Source organism: Balaenoptera acutorostrata, chromosome 9, assembly GCF_949987535.1.
Source record: "Balaenoptera acutorostrata chromosome 9, mBalAcu1.1, whole genome shotgun sequence".
Lineage (NCBI taxonomy): Eukaryota > Metazoa > Chordata > Mammalia > Artiodactyla > Balaenopteridae > Balaenoptera > Balaenoptera acutorostrata.
Window position 1 is genome coordinate 112,141,335 of NC_080072.1, and position 19,297 is coordinate 112,160,631.

Consider the following 19,297-nt stretch of genomic DNA (forward strand, 5'->3'; position numbering starts at 1 on the left):
GAACGGATAAGTGACCTGGAAGACAGAATGGTGGAATTCACTGCTACAGAACAGAATAAAGAAAAAAGAATGAAAAGAAAGGAAGACAGCCTAGGAGACTTCTGGGACAACATTAAACACAACAATATTCGCATTATAGCGGTCCCAGAAGGAGAAGAGAGAGAGAAAGGACCAGAGAAAATATTTGAAGAAATTATAGTCGAAAACTTCCCTAACATGGGAAAGGAAATAGCCACCCAAGTCCAGGAAGTGCAGAGAGTCCCAGACAGGATAAACCCAATGAGAAACACACCGAGACACATAGTAATCAAATTGGCAAAAATTAAAGGCAAAGAAAAATTATTGAAAGCAGCAAGGGAAAAATGACAAATAACATACAAGGGAATTCCCAAAAGGTTAACAGCTGATTTCTCAGCAGAAACTCTACAAGCCAGGAGGGAGTGGCATGATATACTTAAAGTGATGAAAGGGAAGAACCTACAACCAAGATTACTCTACCCGGCAAGGATCTCATTCAGATTCGATGGAGAAAACAAAAGCTTTACAGACAAGCAAAAGCTAAGAGAATTCAGCACCACCAAACCAGCTCTACAACAAATGCTAAAGGAACTTCTCTAAGTGGGAAACACAAGAGAAGAAAAGGACCTACAAAAACAAACCCAAAACAATTAAGAAAATGGTAATAGGAACATACATATCAATAATTACCTTAAACGTGAATGGATTAAATGCTCCAACCAAAAGACACAGGCTTACTGAATGGATACAAAAACAAGACCCATATACATACTGTCTACAAGAGGCTCACTTCAGACCTAGGGACACATACAGAATGAAAGTGAGGGGATGGAAAAAGATATTCCATGCAAATGGAAATCAAAAGAAAGCTGGAGTAGCAATACTCATATCAGATAAAACAGACTTTAAAATAAAGAATGTTACAAGAGACAAGGAAGGACACTACATAATGATTAAGGGATCAATCCAAGAAGAAGATATAACAGTTATAAATATATATGCACCCAACATAGGAGCACCTCAATACATAAGGCAACTGCTAACAGCTATAAAACAGGAAATCGACAGTAACACAATAATATTGGGGGACTTTAACACCTCACTTACACCAATGGACAGATCATCCAAAATGAAAATAAATAAGGAAACAGAAGCTTTAAAAGACATAATAGACCAGATAGATTTAATTGATGTTTATAGGACATTCCATCCAAAAACAGCAGATTACACTTTCTTCTCAAGTATGCACGGAATATTCTCCAGGATAGATCACATCTTGGGTCACAAATGAAGCCTCAGTAAATTTAAGAAAATTGAAATCATATGAAGCATCTTTTCTGACCACAACACTATGAGATTAGAAATGAATTACAGGGAAAAAAACGTAAAAAACACAAACACATGGAGGCTAAACAATAAGTTACTAAATAACCAAGAGATCACTGAAGAAATCAAAGAGGAAATCAAAAAATACCTAGAGACAAATGACAATGAAAACACAACAATCCAAAACCTATGGGATGCAGCAAAAGCAGTTCCAAGAGGGAAGTTTATAGCTATACAAGCCTACCTCAAGAAACAAGAAAAATCTCAAATAAACAATCTAACCTTACACCTAAAGGAACTAGAGAAAGAAGAACAAACAACACCCAAACTTAGCAGAAGGAAAGAAATCAAAAAGATCAGAGCAGAAATAAATGATATAGAAACAAAGAAAGCAATAGCAAAGATCAATAAAACTAAAAGCTGGTTCTTTGAGAAGATAAACAAAATTGATAAACCATTAGCCAGACTCATCAAGAAAAAGAGGGAGAGGACTCAAATCAATAGAATTAGAAATGAAAAAGGAGAAGTTACAACAGACACCGCAGAAATACAAACCATAAGAGACTACTACAAGCAACTTTATGCCAATAAAATGGACAACCTGGAAGAAATGGACAAATTCTTAGAAAGGTATAACCTTCCGAGACTGAACCAGGAAGAAATAGAAAATATGAACAGACTAATCACAAGCAATGAAATTGAAACTGTGATTAAAAATTTTCCAACAAACAAAAGTCCAGGACCAGATGGCTTCACAGGTGAATTCTATCAAACATTTAGAGAAGAGCTAACACCCATACTTCTCAAACTCTTCCCAAAAATTGCGGAGTAAGGAACACTCCCAAACTCATTCTATGAGGCCACCATCACCCTGATACCAAAACCAGACAAAGACACTACAAAAAAAGAAAATTACAGACCAATATCACTGATGAATATAGATGTAAAAATCCTCAATTAAATACTAGCAAACAGAATCCAACAACACTTTTAAAGGATCATACACCATGATCAAGTGGGATTTATCCCAGGGATGCAAGGATTCTTCAATATATGCAAATCAATCAATGTGATACACCATATTAAAAAAATGAAGAATAAAAACCATATGATCATCTCAATAGATGCAGAAAAAGATTTTGACAAAATTCAACACCCATTTATGATAAAAACTCTCCAGAAAGTGGGCATAGAGGGAACCTACCTCAACATAATAAAGGCCATATATGACAAACCCACAGCAAACATCATTCTCAATGGTGAAAAACTGAAACCATTTCCTCTAAGATCAGGAACAAGACAAGGATGTCCATGCTCACCACTATTATTCAACATAGTTTAGGAAGTCCTAGCCACGGCAATCAGAGAAAAAAAAGAACTAAAAGGAATACAAATCGGAAAAGAAGAAGTAAAACTGTCACTGTTTGCAGATGACATGATACTATACATACAGAACCCTAAAGATGCCACCAGAAAACTACTAGAGCTAATCAATGAATTTGGTAATGTTGCAGGATACAAAATTAATGCACAGAAATCTCTTGCATTCCTATACACTAATGATGAAAAATCTGAGAGAGAAACTAAGGAAACACTCCCATTTACCACTGCAACAAAACGAATAAAATAACTAGGAATAAACCTACCTAGGGAGACAAAAGACCTGTATGCAGAAAAGTGTAAGACTCTGATGAAAGAAATTAAAGATGATACCAACAGATAGAGAGATATACCATGTTCTTGGATTGGAAGAATCAATATTGTGAAAATGACTATACTACCCAAAGCAATCTACAGATTCAATGCAATCCCTATCAAATCACCAATGGCAATTTTACAGAACTAGAACAAAAAATCTTAAAATTTGTATGGAGACACAAAAGACCCCGAATAGCCAAAGCAGTCTTGAGGGAAAAAAACGGAGCTGGAGGAATTAGACTCCCTGACTTCAGACTATACTGCAAAGCTACAGTAATCAAGACAATATGGTACTGCACAAAAACAGAAATATAGATCAATGGACCATGATAGAAAGCCCAGAGATAAACCCACACACCTATGGTCAACTAATCTATGACAAAGGAGGCAAGGATATACAATGGAGAAAAGACAGTCTCTTCAAAAAGTGGTGCTGGGAAAACTGGACAGCTACATGTAAAAGAATGAAATTAGAACACTCCCTAACACCCTACACAAAAATAAACTCAAAATGGATTAAAGACCTAAATGTAAGACCGGACGCTATAAAACTCTTAGAGGAAAACATGGGAAGAACACTCTATGACATAAATCACAGCAAGATCCTTTTTGATCCACCTCCTAGAATAATGGAAATAAAAACAAAAATAAACAAATGGGATCTAATGAAACTTAAAAGCTTTTGCACAGCAAAGGAAACCATAAACAAGATGAAAAGACAACCCTCAGAATGGGAGAAAATATTTGCAAACGAATCAACGGACAAAGGATTAATCTCCAAAATATATAAACAGCTCATGCAGCTCAATATTAAAAAAACAGGGCTTCCCTGGTGGCGCAGTGGTTGAGAATCTGCCTGCTAATGCAGGGGACACGGGTTCGAGCCCTGGTCTGGGAAGATCCCACATGCCACGGAGCAGCTGGGCCCGTGAGCCACAACTACTGAGCCTGCGCGTCTGGAGCCTGTGCCCCGCAACAGGAGGGGCCGCGATAGTGAAAGGCCCGCGCACCGCGATGAAGAGCGGTCCCTGCACCGCGATGAAGAGTGGACCCCACTTGCCGTAACTAGAGAAAGCCCTCGCACGAACTGAAGACCCAACACAGCCAAAAATAAAGAAATAAATAAAAAATAAAGTAGCTATAAAAAAAAATAATAATAAAAAAAAAAAACAAAAAAAAAAACAAACAACCCAATCCAAAAATGGGCAGAAGACCTAAGTAGACATTTCTCCAAAGAAGACAAACAGATGGCCAAGAAGCACATGAAAAGCTGCTCAACATCACTAATTATTAGAGAAATGCAAATCAAAACTACAGTGAGGTATCACCTCACACCAGTTAGAATGGGCATCATCAGAAAATCTACAAACAACAAATGCTGGAGAGGGTGTGGAGAAAACGGAACCCTCTTGCACCATTGGCGAGAATGTAAATTGATACAGCCACTATGGAGAACAGTATGGACGTTCCTTAAAAAACTAAAAATAGAATTACCATATGACCCAGCAATCCCACTACTGGGCATATACCCTGAGAAAACCATAATTCAAAAAGACACATGCACCCCAATGTTCATTGCAGCACTATTTACAATAGCCAGGTCATGAAAGTAACCTAAATGCCCATAGACAGACAAATGGATAAAGAAGATGTGGTGCACATATACAATGGAATATTACTCAGCCATAAAAAGGAACGAAATTGGGTCATTTGTAGATACGTGGATGGATCTAGAGTCTGTCATACAGAGTGAAGTAAGTCAGAAAGAGGAAAACAAATATCGTATATTAACACATATATGTGGAACCTAGAAAAATAGTACAGATGAACCGGTTTGCAGGGCAGAAATAGAGACACAGATGTAGAGAACAAACATATGGACAGCAAGGGGGGAAAGTGGTGGGGGGCGGGTGGTGGTGTGATGAATTGGGAGATTGGGATTGACATGTATACACTAATATGTATAAAATAGATGACTAATAACCTGCTGTATAAAAAATAAATAAAATAAAATTCATAAAGAAAGAAAGAAAAAAAATGGGCAGAAGACCTAAATAGACATTTCTCCAAAGAGGACATACAGATGGCCAACAAGCACATGAGAAGCTGCTCAGCATCACTAATTATTAGAGAAATGCAAATCAAAACTACAATGAGATATCACCTCACACCAGTTAGAATGGGCATCATCAGAAAATCTACAAACAATAAATGCTGGAGAGGGTGTGCAGAAAAGGGAACCCTCTTGCACTGTTGGTGGGAATGTAAATTGATACAGCCACTATGGAGAACAGTATGGAGGTGCCTTAAAAAACTAAAAATAGAATTACCAAATGACCCAGCAATCCCACAACTGGGCATATACCCAGAGAAAACCATAATTCAAAAAGACACATGCACCCCAATGTTCATTGCAGCACTATTTACAATAGCCAAGACACGGAAGCAACCTAAATGCCCATTGACAGACGAATGGATAAAGAAGATGTGGTACATATATACAATGGAATATTACTCAGCCATAAAAAAGGAACGAAATTGGGTCATTTGTAGAGACGTGGATGAATCTAGAGTCTGTCATACAGAGTGAACTAAGTCAGAAAGAGAGAAACAAATATCGTATATTAACGCATATATGTGGAACCTAGAAAAATGGTACAGATGAACTGGTTTGCAGGGCAGAAATTGAGACACAGATGTAGAGAACAAACATATGGACACCAAGGGGGGAAAGCGGCGGAGGGTGAGGGTGGTGGTGGTGTGATGAATTGGGCGATTGGGATTGACATGTATACACTGATGTGTATAAAATTGATGACTAATAAGAACCTGCTGTATAAAAAAATAAATTAAATTTAAAATACTTTTTAAAAAATTAGAAATCAAAAAAAAAAAAAAAGACTTGCTGGGTACAGAATACCTGGTTGTAGGTTTTTCCCTTTCATCACTTTAAATTTATCTTGTCACTGCCTTCTGGCCTGCAGAGTTTCTGATGAAAAGTTAGCTGATAGCCTTATGGGAGTTCCCTTGTATATAACTTGTTGCTTTTCCCTTGACTCTTTTAATAGTCTCTCTTTACCTTTAACTTTTGTCATTTTGATTACAGTGTGTCTTGGCATTGGGTTGATCTTGTATGGGACTCTGCACTTCCCGGACTTGGGTGACTGCTTCCTTTCCCAGGTTAGGGAAGTTTTCAGCTATTATCTCTTCAAATATGTTATCAGCCCCTTTCTCTCCCTCTTATCCTTCTGGGACCCCTATAATGTGAATATTAGTGCACTTGATGTTGTCCTGGAAGTCTCCCATACTGTCTTCATTTCTTTTTATTCTTTTTTTTCTGTTCAGCGTCAGTGATTTCTATTACTCTGCCTTCCAGCTCACTGATCCATTCCTCTGTATCATTTAGTCTACTGTTGATTCTTTCTAGTGCATTTTGCATTTCAGTTATTGCATTCTTCATCTCTGGTTGTTCTTTATATTTTCGAACTCTTTGTTAAAGACTTCTAACTTCTCACTCTGCTCATCCATTCTTTTCCCAAGCTCTTTGATCATCTTTATAATCATTACCTTGAACTCTTCTTCAGGGAGATTGCCTAGCTCCACATCACTTAGTTCTTCTTCTGAGGTTTTATCTTGTTCCTCCTTGTGAAACATGTTCCTTTGTTGTCTCACTTTGCCTAACTTGCTGTTTTTATTTCTATGTATCTGTAGGTTGGTTCTGTTTCCTGACCTTGCTCTGGTTCCAAAGCCATATGCTCTAAGGCTGCCCCTATGTGGGCTGTATGGGCCCTTCTGTTGGGGCAAGCTGACTGCTGTGGGGTCCTGAAACTTCTGTTGGCTTGCTGTTGGATGGAGCCAGGGCCAAGCTGATCCCAGAGCTGGTGCTGGCCTGCTGGTGGCTGCGGGGCTGCGGTTTTCCTGGGGTTGGTATCAGCCTGCTGGTGGGTGAGGCTGGTCCTGAGAATAGCTCAGGCTCATTAGTGGGCAGGGCCACATATTTTGGGGCAGGGTCCTGGGCCCTCTGGTGGGCAGGGCTGTGTCCAGGGGAAGCTATGGGCTCAGACTATCTTAAGGCAGCCTGTCTGCTGGTGGGTGGGGCTGTGTCCACGCTCAGTTAGTTGCTTGGCCTGATGCGTCCCAGCACTGGCGCCTACAGGCTGTTGGACGGAGATGGGGCTGGGTCCGGGGCTAATAACCGAGAGGGAGGATTCCACAATGACACTCGCCAGCACCAGTGTCCACGTGGTAGAAGGAGCTCCCATAAATGGCTGCTGTCAGTGTCTGTGTCCCAGGGGAGCTGCAGTTGCCTCCTGCCTCTCTGGGAGCCTCTCCAAGATCAGCGTCGGGTCTGACCCAGGCTCCTTTCAAATTACTGCTTCTGCCCTGGGTCCCGGAGCACGTGGGATTTTGTGTGTGCCCTTTAAGAGTGGAGTCTTTATTTCCCACTGCCCTCTGGGTCTCCCAAAAGAAGCCCTGCTGGCCTTCAAAGCCAAATAAATATTCTGGGGGCTCATCTTCCCTGAGCAGGACCCCTGGGCTGGGGAGCCCGATGCTGGGCTTGGACCCCTTATTCCTCAGGAAGAACCTCTGCAATATTCTCCTGTTTATGCGTCACCCACCTGGGGGTGTGGGACTTGACTACATGGCTCCTCCCAACCCACCCATCTCATTGTGGTTCCTTCTTTGTATCTTTAGTTGTAGACGATCTTTTCTGGTAGGTTCCCGTTTTTATCATCTCTGCTTGTTGTTTTGGCGAGTCTGTGAGAGGACGTGAGCTCAGGTCTTCCTACTCGGTCATCTTGGGAGCTCTCCTCTCTACATCTCTTCTGAACCCCTCTCCGTCCCCTCACATTTTGTTGACAGAAAGTGAGATCAGACATCTTCATTCTTCATAACTTCAAACAAGCCCAATTCTTGTTGTGTTCTCCATTTTCCAGATGGAAAAGTTGTAACACAGTAAACTGACTTTTCCTGGAGCCTTTTCCAAGGGTGGAGTCATCTTGAAAGGACATCTCACGTGTCTCCTCGATTTCAGGCAGAACCACCCGTCAGCTTGGCATCCAGAGCGAGACAGCCCTCCGGCCCTCCATCTCCTCCACTCTCTGCCCACCCGTCAGCTCTCAGGTTTGCCCAAAGTCTGGAGGGAGATCAAACAGAGCAGCGAAGCCTCAGCACATGGGTCATTTTTTAATGGCAGGGGGTGATGTGAGGAAGAATTTCAGAGTTTGGGGCCAAAGAATGAACCTAGAAATGGGCTTGTGTTGGAATATTAATGTCAGAGGTAGGACTGGAGGGGATGAGGTGGAGGAAGCCGGGGAGGGAAAGAGAGCTGTCTGCTTCTGTCAGGCCCAGGCTCCAGAGCAATAGAGATATACTGGGAGTTCAATTTCTGTTTGCCTGAGCCAGGGAGAAAATCTAATTAAATATGGTGTCTGAGTTTGGAGAAGCCGGGATGGGGCTGGAATATAAAGCATGGCAGCTACCCATAGATCATAGGGCAATATTAATAAACCCACAGAAAGGGACAGCAGGATCCGCTGGAGGTATTGATAAAATGCAAAGCAAAGACAAAGCCGGCGGGGAATACTGCATGGTAATGCTGATTACGGCGTACCAGGGGCGCTCCCGCCTCTGTGGCCCTGCACTGCAGTGAGCGCGCGTGGCCCTGCGCTCGACCCCGCCCCCTCCCCTCCCCTCCCCCCCGCTCTTTGCCCGGACTCCGGCCTCACTCTGTTCCCCACGGGCATGCAAACTCTGCATCCGTGTGCTCTCCTGAGAAGGACTAGAGCCAGGACAGGAGATGAAGAATGAACAAGAGGAATAAGTGAGTCTCTGTGTCAGCAGGAAACATCAAGGCTGCAGAAGCCCCTTCTCTGCAATCTCTGAGAGTGGCCAGATGCACACTGCCTCAAGTGGAGGAGTGTCTTGCTTGGAGGCGAGGGCTACCTTAAGTGACGTCTGTGGAAATGTTCTTTGCTAGGTTGCCCATCATGGGCTGGACACTCGCAGAATTCCCCAGCCCTCTGACACTTCCAGAAGCAAAGCAAAAGCCCCAGGGACTTCAGTTGTCAAAGAACACCAGGAACTCCTTAAGAGTGTAGAGCAGTGGGGCTTTGGGGTGAGATTCCTGGAGACACTTGTGGCTCCTGCCCGGCTCCTCTGCCTTAGGGGGCTGGCGGGAGTCTCTTGGTGGGTGGAAGCACCACCCCTGCACCCCTCCCCACTGTGTACCCTGATCTTTCTCAGTGGCCACTGTCACAGTTAGAGCTAGGCTCTCAGATCTTAGCTGAACTAGGTTGTTCTTTTGTCTTCTGCATTGAATTGCCATCAGCTGGTATGTTAGGACTTCACCTTATTTTGCTAAGCTTTCTGTGCTATAGCTAGCATCTGCTTGGACTATTTTCAGCAATTTCTATTGTGTATTAATCTGTGCTGTCTACGATGCTGCGTTCTTTCCCAGGGACTGTGTGTGTGACCGTAACAGCAGCTGTCACTCCAAGTAAGTCCAGTCTGCGCACATACAACCAAATTTTAAGTCTAACCCTTGACCTCCCACCCACCTCTCCATAGCCCACCTCCACAGCACCTAGCAGCCTCTTCTTGGGAACTGAACCTAGAATCAGGCAGTGCTGGGTGAAAACCCACCCCAGCACTTAGTAGCTGTATATTAACCTCTCGGACTTCTCCGAGCCTCAGTTTCCTTTTCTGTTAAATGGGAAGGACAATCGTTTCAACCGCTCTGGACAAGGTATAAACAGTAAGTGAAACAATCCATGGGAAAAGCGCTCTTCGAGTTCTGAGACTGAGACTCTTATCTGGCCACTGGCCTGGAGAAAGAGAAGCCGTGCAGCAACGAGCAGCGAGCCCAACTCCTGCAGCAGCAGCGGGCACCTGCACCTCGCGTCACAGCTCCGCGCAGCCCTTCTCGACCATTTCATCTGATCGCGACAAAATCTTATAAGCACAGCTGTCACTGCCCTCACTAGAAGTAAGAGCTAGGACCTCCTTTTACCCACCACTCTAAGCCAGATCCCGTAAGAGTGCCTGGCAAATCAAATGCGCTCAACAGACAACAGGAGTCATCACTGCTGCTCTTACGCTTCATCCTCATGATAATCTCACCCACTTAGAGGCGGTGTTTAACGGCTAAATGAGCAGGCTGGGAGCAACACAGTATACGCCACACTCCTGGCCCCTCATGTACGATCTCTACCATCTTGCGCCAGTGTCTTTACCTCCGCGTGTCTGACTCGTCGTCTGTGAAGCGTGGGCGCTGGCAGCACAACAGCGTACGGCTGTTGAGAGAAGTGAACGATATGACCGCGCTTACAGCAAAGGCTGAGTAGGTGTTACCTATCACTGCTGTGATGATCGTTACCGTCACCATCAGCATTAACCCTGTGAGTCAGCGCAACAAAGGATCCTTTAAAAATAAAATGTAAAAGTTTATAAAGACTCCGAGAAGTCAACAGCACAAAGTCACAAACGAGCCTCCAGCGGGAGAGGAACCAGAGCCCCGCCGGCTGTCTACCAGCCAGGGTTCCTGCCGCCACCCCCTGCTCCCCCTTCACCACAGCTGGACAAGCGGGCAGACTCCTGCCCCGGTGCCACCCCCCACCCCCCTGCAGAGAGCGGCCGTAGCCACAGACACACACACTCTCTTCTCCCGGTCCCGAGACAGACGCTACGTGCCGCCCATCCAGCCGCCACCGCTTCTCTTCTTCCTTGTAACAGTACCTCACCTGGCGGGGAGAGCCATGCAGCCAGGCCCAGGGACGAGCCGCCCCACTGCCCTGAAACAATCACAGAACCTGAATTCCCCTGTGCCATTCCTGGCCAGTGAGATGGAAGGGGATGCAGCTGAAGCCTTGGGGGAACTTACGGGACCCCACCCACTGTCCGCTCCAGACACAGTGTCCCCCAGCCAGCTGTCCTCACGTCTCCTGAAAAAGGGACTCCAAGCTGCCATCCTCTCTGTCGTCACCCACCACGTTCACAGCCTCACGTCCAGCTTGGACCGTTCTCCGAGGCCTTCGTTCGTTCATTCATCAACACCTGCCCGTGCCCAGCGCCCGGCTGGTTGCTGGAGAGGCAGCTGTGAACAGGGCGGCCGTCCCTGTCCTCGGGAAGGTGCCTACACTGTTGTCAGCAGCTCAGAGCCCAGCGTCAGTCTTCAAACCACCTCCCAACCACCCTATGGGACAGGCAGAGCAGAAATCAATACTCGTGTGTGTGTGTGCGCGTGTGTGTATTCTTTAAATGTTTTAAATGAGTCTCAGAGAAATTAAGCCACTTGCCCTTGATTAGACACATCTAGAAAGTAACAGAGCTGGGACTTCAAGTTTGATGTTCTTTCTACCACAGGAAAACTTAAATTCCAAGAAATACGATTCAAAGAGGCCACCTAGGGTCAGAGACGTCCCGCAGTGATGGAGGAGGCCGCTCACACAGCCACCCGCTCACGCCCAGCAGCACCTGCGGTGGCCGAGGGTGGGGGATGGGAGGGAACTGGGCCCGTGCTCAGGGGATCACGACCAAGTAACCAAAACTCGCAAGACCCCCCACCGAGGGTCCTTCTTTGGGGAACTCTTCTGCCTCTTTGCCTGTATCTGTTTTCACTGTACCCAGTCCATGAAGAGCAGGAGAGGGCTCACTCCTGGCTACAGAGCAGGAACCCTGATGGGGCCTGTGATGCCGAAGGTGACAGGGAGAGAGTGCGAGAGAGGCCCCTGAGAGGAGGAAGTCTGCGAGGGCTGTTCATGCCCGTCTGTTCTGTCAGCCTGTGTTCCTTACACGGCCTTTCGTGTTCAGTGACAAATGGAAACAGCAATCCCAGAGGACGGCCCCCAAGGCTGTTCATCGCTACAGGGACCCTCACCCCAGTGACCTTGGGGAGATGTTTCCTCCACTGCGGTTCATTCGGGCCTCACGCGCCCGTGGCAGATTCCATTCGGGGAGGAGGCCCACGGTCTGTACGTCAGACCTTCCACGCCCGGGGGCGGTGGTGGGTAGGGGCACCGTGGAGAGATGCAGGGGTCAGTACCGCAGACGGGGTGTGGGCCAGCCAGGGTCTGCGTCTCCAGGGGGTCGGCTAGGCTGCACTGCCTCAGCTCAGCCCCTACTGGGCACCTACCGAAGATGAACAAAACATCAATCTTGCCCTAAAGAATCTTACCATCTAGCAAGTCTGACAGGACCACAAATGAAAAAAAAAAAATTTAAATACAGTATGAAAAGAAATTATGCTACAGAGAGAGAGAGCGAGATATGGAACATGACCCCATTGGCAAGTTAGGAGCAAGGAGAAAGAGGAAACATTTCCAGGGGACGTGGCATTTGAGCTGGGCCTCAAAGGGCGAGTGGAATGTCCAGGACAGGGAATGGGGTGGGGGCATTCCAGCCCGAAGACGCAAGGTCCACACCGAGTCGTAGGAGAGGATGAAGCCTGCAGGACGGCCCACTGGCGTGTGGACAAGCAGGGCCCTCGCCGTCTGGGAGGGTTGGGTCTGACCTAATGGGCATGGGGCGTGGATTAGGAGAAACTGGAGGCCCCATCTCATCGTTCACAATAACTCTGGGAAGTAAAGAAAGGCACGAACCGAAGACGGGGATGACATCCGTACAATCCTGCCCACCACCTGCTCACCGAGGGACGTTCGTCCAAACCGAACTTCCCGACGCAAAGCCTGGAGGGTCCTGGGGTTGAAGCTGGGAGGGTCTCAGATCTGGGGGTCTGGCAGGGAGGCCGCCTCGACCCACAGTGCAGCTTCCTCCTCCCCTCTCGCGGGCCTTTCTGCCTGTCGCGAAATTACGCTCGGTCACTGACGACATCCCCCAGGCTTCTCCCCACTCCTTCAAAGCCCAGGGCGGTGGATGCCTAGATGGAAACACAGCTTTTCTGATGAAAAAGACCCCTGAGAGCTGGAGGCAAGGGGAAGCTACCACTGTCTCTGTGCTGCACTGATTGTAACCACATCACTGGGATCTCAGCAGCGTGCAGGACGCCGTCAGAAGCTGCACGTGCTTTGCTCTGGCCCTGCTCAGAGTTACTTTGACTCCCATTTTACCCATGAGCCCAAGGCCACAGTCAGCCCAGCCTTCGAGTCCCTCAACACACCTTGTTGAGGGACTCCTACGTGGCTCCCAAGGCCAGGCGACTGGACCCAGCACAGAATAAAGAACAGGCCTCAGAGCCAAGACCCAAGACCAGCTGGACCCCAGGGTCCTGGCCAGGTGCAGAGACGGGGAGAAAGTACCGATCAAATCACAATTGCTTTCCCCGCTCCAACAATGTGACCACCATCGGTTCGACAGTCCCATCCCCAGAGCAGTGCGGGGAAGCGGGTGTAGACACCCGGGCTGATTTGCCCGAGGACTCCTGCACTCTGGAGCAGCGGAGGGCAGGGAGGGGCAGGAGGGCAGACAGCACAAACTGTGCGCTGGCTCTGCCACCTCTGATACCGCCACCCTGAGAGGAACACTCGCACCTGACAGAGGGGACAGCCCACGGCTGGAGGAGCTGAAGGGCTCAGCCATGGCCACACAGCCAGCAAAGGCAGGGCAGGGACACACTCAGTGCTGTTGCCCACCCCCTCCCCGAGAGCTGGCAATGGCCCCATAAAAGGCCGCCCAAACAGTGCCAGCCCCGAGGAAAGCACCTGGGTGCGCCCTTTGCTTCCCCAGGCCTCCCTGGTCCTGACGGCAGGGGACCCACATAGAGAGACGCACACACCCCAGGCTGACAGCTGGACGTCTGCCCTGCAGGAAGCAGAGAAACCCCCTCCAGGAAGAACTCAGAAAGCACTAGAAACCTAAGGGGCCCTGGATGGGGGCGATGAAAGGTGAGACAGGCAGGAAAGTGAGGGCGTGGAAGGGACTAGAGCTGAAGAGGGCCCCGCGGGAACCACGCTCTGCATGACTTGTCTCTCTGCTTCTCTCCCTTTTGTTAACTCTGGGACCAAAGCAGAGCAGGACGCCCCTGGGTGGTCACGAGCTAATTGGCCGAAGACGCTTCCGAAGACCGGGTAGAGGAGGCAGCAACGAGAGCAGCACGTTCCCTCCCAGGCTGACCCAGGAGTCCCCAGGTTCTCTTCTGCCAACAAAGGGCCCAAGGACAACTGTCTCAGAACAACCTGCATGGGCCTCATAAAAATGCAGGTTCCTGGGCTCCCTCCCCAGGCCACCCAGTAAAACCAGTCGGGTGGCTCTCAGCGATCTCCATCGTTAACAAGTGCCCTGGCACTGTGGTGGGATTCTGACGCCCACCAGCTTCGCACAAAGCGGACAGAGGACTTAGGCCCTGAAAAGGGACTCCAAAGCCCCAGCACTGTTCGCAGTGACGCTCCTTCCTTTGGCTGCTATGCCCTGCGTAGCCCCCATCCCTCCCTCGTGAAGGGGGTCCTGGAAGGCCCGAGTGGCGTGCAGGCAGGGACTGGGCTTTGTGGGCTAGGAAGGTGACCGCCCTCCTCCTGCCTCTGCCTGCGGCCAAACAGAGCAAGGGGCCTCCTCCCCCGTAAAACTAAGGCCTGAGGTCCTCTGCCTGCTCCCCAAACAAGGGGCCCCGAGTGGGCGGAGGAGCTGAGTGCAGGCGCGAACGGAGGTGCTGGGAGCCGGTGAGCCCTACGTGGTGGACAGTGTGGCCAGAGGCACCATCGAGGGACCGGCAGCTGGCAACACCAGGGCAACAGCACCCTCTGCTGGACACAGGACACCACACCACCCTCCCGCCTGGAGCAGGCCAAGCTGGGCGCCTCTCTCCCCAGACCCCAAGGGAGCTCAAGGCCAGAGGAAGTACCTTTCCTCAGTCGGCACATGGGCCCAGAGAAGGCCCCTCCCAGGGCGTGGGGCGTCCCCGGGTCCAGCTGGTCCCCAAGGCAGGCCTCCAGAGCCCGCGGAGCTGGCAAACCTCACCCACCCGAGGGGCCAACTTGACTCGCCCGTCCGTGGGTCTGAAAACACAGAAGGATCCATGACCCATAAAGCCTTTATTAGCTCTTTCAGCTTCATTTAACTACACAAATGGCTTGGTCACAGCTGACTGGTCCCAAATTTGCCAGTGATTTTCTTTTAATTTACCGTGGCTCAGTCCCCCTGTAATACAGGTAGAGGAGGCATATTTGTTCCCAAGCTCCCCTCCTGGGGTTAATCACGCACAGAACAAAACTCCATCTGAGCCACTTAATGATTTCATTTCCACCCAGGGTCTGGAGGAGCCGCGGCTACAATACCAACGCGGGTCCCTCGCTCCCCACACTCCAGGCGCTTGAGCGTGAGGGCGGCCGTCTCCTTACTGTCACCTCCGGCCGGGCCCAGGACTGCGGTCTCCCTTCCTTCCCGGGGGCTACAGCGCCCCTGCTCCTCCAGGTGCCTGAAGCTGAAGCCGAGCGCACGCCGCCCGCCCCCGGCCAGCACGCACGTCGGCTCCTTTCCTCGGGTACCCTGGCAGGTTCCACGGGGTTCTCTGGCACACACCTGTAGGGTACCCGCCTCCTCTCCTGCCATGATCTCCACCACACCCTGCCTTCCAAACATTCAGGGCCAGGCCCGCGTCCCTAACTGTCCTCCACACCTTCCCGTCGGGGTGTCCCCTGCCTAGAAGACCCCTCCCCGTTGCCAGAGCCTGGAGAAGCCTCTGCTCAACGTCCCCTCGCAGGGAAGTCCACACTTTCTCTCAAGCAGAGGCCGCTCCCTCCTCTGCTCTCCCGTCTATGCTCACACAACCCTGCGTTACGTCTGCGCCTGTCATCCGTCCACCACCCTGGGCCCCCGAGGACGCGACAGAACGTTCGCCTGGGGAGCCGCTCGCGGCTGCGTGTAAACGCTCGGGACGCTTCATTTGAGTCGTGGCCCTACCATAGTTCGCGGATGTGGGCGTGAACTGCAGTCACCATTGAACTAAGACGCTCAAAGGCCTCCCACCTGCTCACGCTTCCCACGTGGCGATACAACCGAAACCCCGCGGCGCACACAGGCTTCACCGGCAGGAAACCCCGTTTTGCGTGGAAATGGCACCATCTGCTGGTTTCCGGCAAAACTGGCGCTCAGTTTGGACTGCGGAGCAGGTGTTGTCCCTGCACTGAACCGTGACCCAGGAGCCTGAGGCTGAGAGGCCTGGCCAGCTGAGCGTCTCTTGGCGCCTCCCCAGGAGCGTGAGGAGAGGTCGGGAGGGCAGAGCTTCTGGCACTGCAGAGAGTGGCCCGTGGACCTCTTCCCTGCCTCCATCCTCCTGCCGAGGCCTGGACTGCAGCCCTGCCCGCAAAGGCCAGCCTGGTCCTGCCCCGGGCACTCTCAGGGGCCACCCCTCCAGCCCGGCCCTGTCTTTCCGTCCACCTGCTGGACACCACCTGCAAGGCCACCTCAGGCCCCAAGCGGAGCCCACCCCACGAGACCCCTTCCTGGGCAGCCACCAAGCGGAGCCCACCCCACGAGACCCCTTCCTGGGCAGTGCACCCCTGTCGCCAGCTGTCCCCACGTGCCTCCTTCCCCGCTCTGCAGGTGTCACCATCACCAGCTCACCTCCGTCCTGTCTCAAGCCCATCCCCTCGCTCCCTGGGGACCCCTCCTGGGCCCCCCGCCCCCATCCTGCACCGCAGCCCGGCTCCACAGGTAACACTCCTGCGCTTCCCACCTCTGCTTCCCACCCGCGTGGCCTGGCCCGGGCCCCTCTCAGCTCCCTCCCCTGTGCCCCTCTCCTCCGCTCCTGTCCAGCCAGAGCAGCCTTGCTGCTTTTCCTCCTGTCCTGGAGCCCCTGCCTGGCCAGTCCTACTGCCGCTCTTCTCGCTCCCCTCCCCAGCTACACGACCAGGCAGAGGGAAGCTGGGAGGGGACAGCGATGGGAAGCAAGTGCAGGCATTCCGGACCTCCAGGTATAGCGGGGCAGGTGGCTAAGGACCCGTCCTACCTCCACCCCCTCCCCTCCACCGTGTCGGGCTGGCCAAGGTCACCACCACCACCACTACTGTCCACCAAAACGACCCCTCACCCCAGCGTACTGCACAGAGGTATGGCCTGAGACGGCCTGCATTCCAATCCTGGCCATGCATCTAATGGCTGCGTGGCATCAGGAAAGCCACTGAACCTCTCTGAACTTCCAGTTCTTCATCTGCAAAATGAGGTGATGATTCAGTTCTCTTCTCTGATCAGGGCAAGTTCCCATTATATATAGTACTTCTCCTTTATGGTAGTTGTGAAAATTGTGACTAATGTAGTCTAAAACTCGTCTCCCCTATCAAACCAAAAGTTCCACCAGGACAGGGACGGGGGTTTTGTTTACCGCATGTTCCCCAGCCCAGCCCAGCCCAGCCCAGGGCCCACACACAAAGTGGTTGAGAAAGGAGGCCTGGAGCCAGAAGGCCAGGCTGGGCTCCATCACTCCTCAATCACAAAGTGACTCTGGTCAAGGTAACCACCTCTTGGTCTTACGTGGCCTCCTCGCTAATATCAGAAGTATCTACACCAAAGGGCTGCTTGGGTTAAGCGCTTACAGTCCCTGGTACGTGGTAAGAGGTCACCAAACACTGGTGTTATTCTAGTAGACACTCAATAAATGTGAGAACGATATCTCCAGTCTCTGGTCTGTGTGTGAAGAGCTTGGAAGTCCTCACCCATCCTCGCAATAAGAAAAAAAGCTGAATAAACCGAAGAGCAACAACTCTTCCCAGATCCATCAGAGAACGAAGGTCACGGGGTAAACCGCTGACCTGAAACCAGGAGAGACAGACAGGTGGATACAGAGACTCACAATGTACCAGAGCAGAACCTCCAGGAACCAGGGCCAGGGAGCCAGGCTTAAACTATATAGCTGATGGGGTACTGGTAACTCAGTGTGGACAGGCTTGGGAGTTAACGAGTCCAGGAGGCCAGTCCTAGGAAGGACCTAAGGAGCCCCACCAGGTGCTCATAGTGAAAGATCAGAGAAACCTCCCCCACCCCCATTTCCCAGCAAGAGGAGGGGGAAGTAGCCATTTTGAAATATGTCTTAAGCATTCTGTTTTCCTTAACAAAGGCCTGCTCTCAAGGAAAACTATTTTGCCAGAGCCTACCTGGCCGAGGGAAGGAAAATATTCAACTGTAGCCCCCTCCTGCTTTCCCGTCCCTCCTGAGGTAGGAGTGGGGGAAGAGCTGAGAAACACATGTGAAGGTCACAGGCCAGGGGCACAGGTTAACTGAGACCAAGACCAAGTTAGAGGATTACAGGATGCTCCCCTCCCTGCCCCTCACACCTCACCACATCAATAGGGCTCCTGTAAAGTAAGAGGGGATTACACCTCAAAGAACTGCAAGCTTCAGGCCCTATTTAAGGAGGAATCTCTAGGGAAACCCAAAGACAAAAAGCAAGGACATGAAAGGAAATTTTAGCCTCTGACACCACAGCTGCTGGAAGGAGTAAACACAGCCTGACCCCTAACCAGATAAGTATAAAACCTCACACTGAAGGCCTGCCTACCTCAGTTCCTCTATCTCATTCATCTTACCTGGCTTTCAGCAAAAAACTACAAGGTATGATGAAAGGTGAAACATACATTCTGAAGAGACACAGCAAGCATCAGAACCAGACTCGGACATGGCAGAGAGGTTGGAATTACCAGACTGGGAATTTAAAACAACCTTGATAAATAGGCTAAGGGCTCTAGTGGAAAAGGTGGACACCATGCAAGAACACATGGGTAACATAAGTAGAGAGATGGGAACCCCAAGAAAGAATCAGAAGGAAATGCCAGAAATAAGAAACACTGAAATAGAAATGAAGAATACCTTTGATGGGCTCATCTGCAGACTAGACATGGACAAGGAAAGAGTCAGTGAGGTTTAAGAAATGTCAATAGGAATTTTCCAAATGGAAAAGCAAAGAGAAAAAAAAAAGAATGAAAAGAAGTGGAAGAGAATATGCAAGAACTGGGGGACAATTACAAAAGGTGTAACATTTGAGTAATGGGAACACCAGGAAAGAAACAAAAAGAACAGAAAAAATATTTGAGGTAATAATAGTTGAGAATTTTCCAAAATTAATGACAGACCCCAAACAACAAATCCAGGAAGCTCACAACACCAAGCAGGATAAACACCAAAACATCTACCCCTGAACATATATTCAAACTGCAGAAAATCAAACACACACACAAAAAATCTTGAAAGCTGGGGTGGGGGGACCTTACCCAGAGAGGAGCAGGATAAAAACACATCCAACTTCCCTTCAGAAACCATGCCAGCAAGAAGAGAGTGGAGCAAAATATTCAAAGTGTTGGGGGGAAAAAAA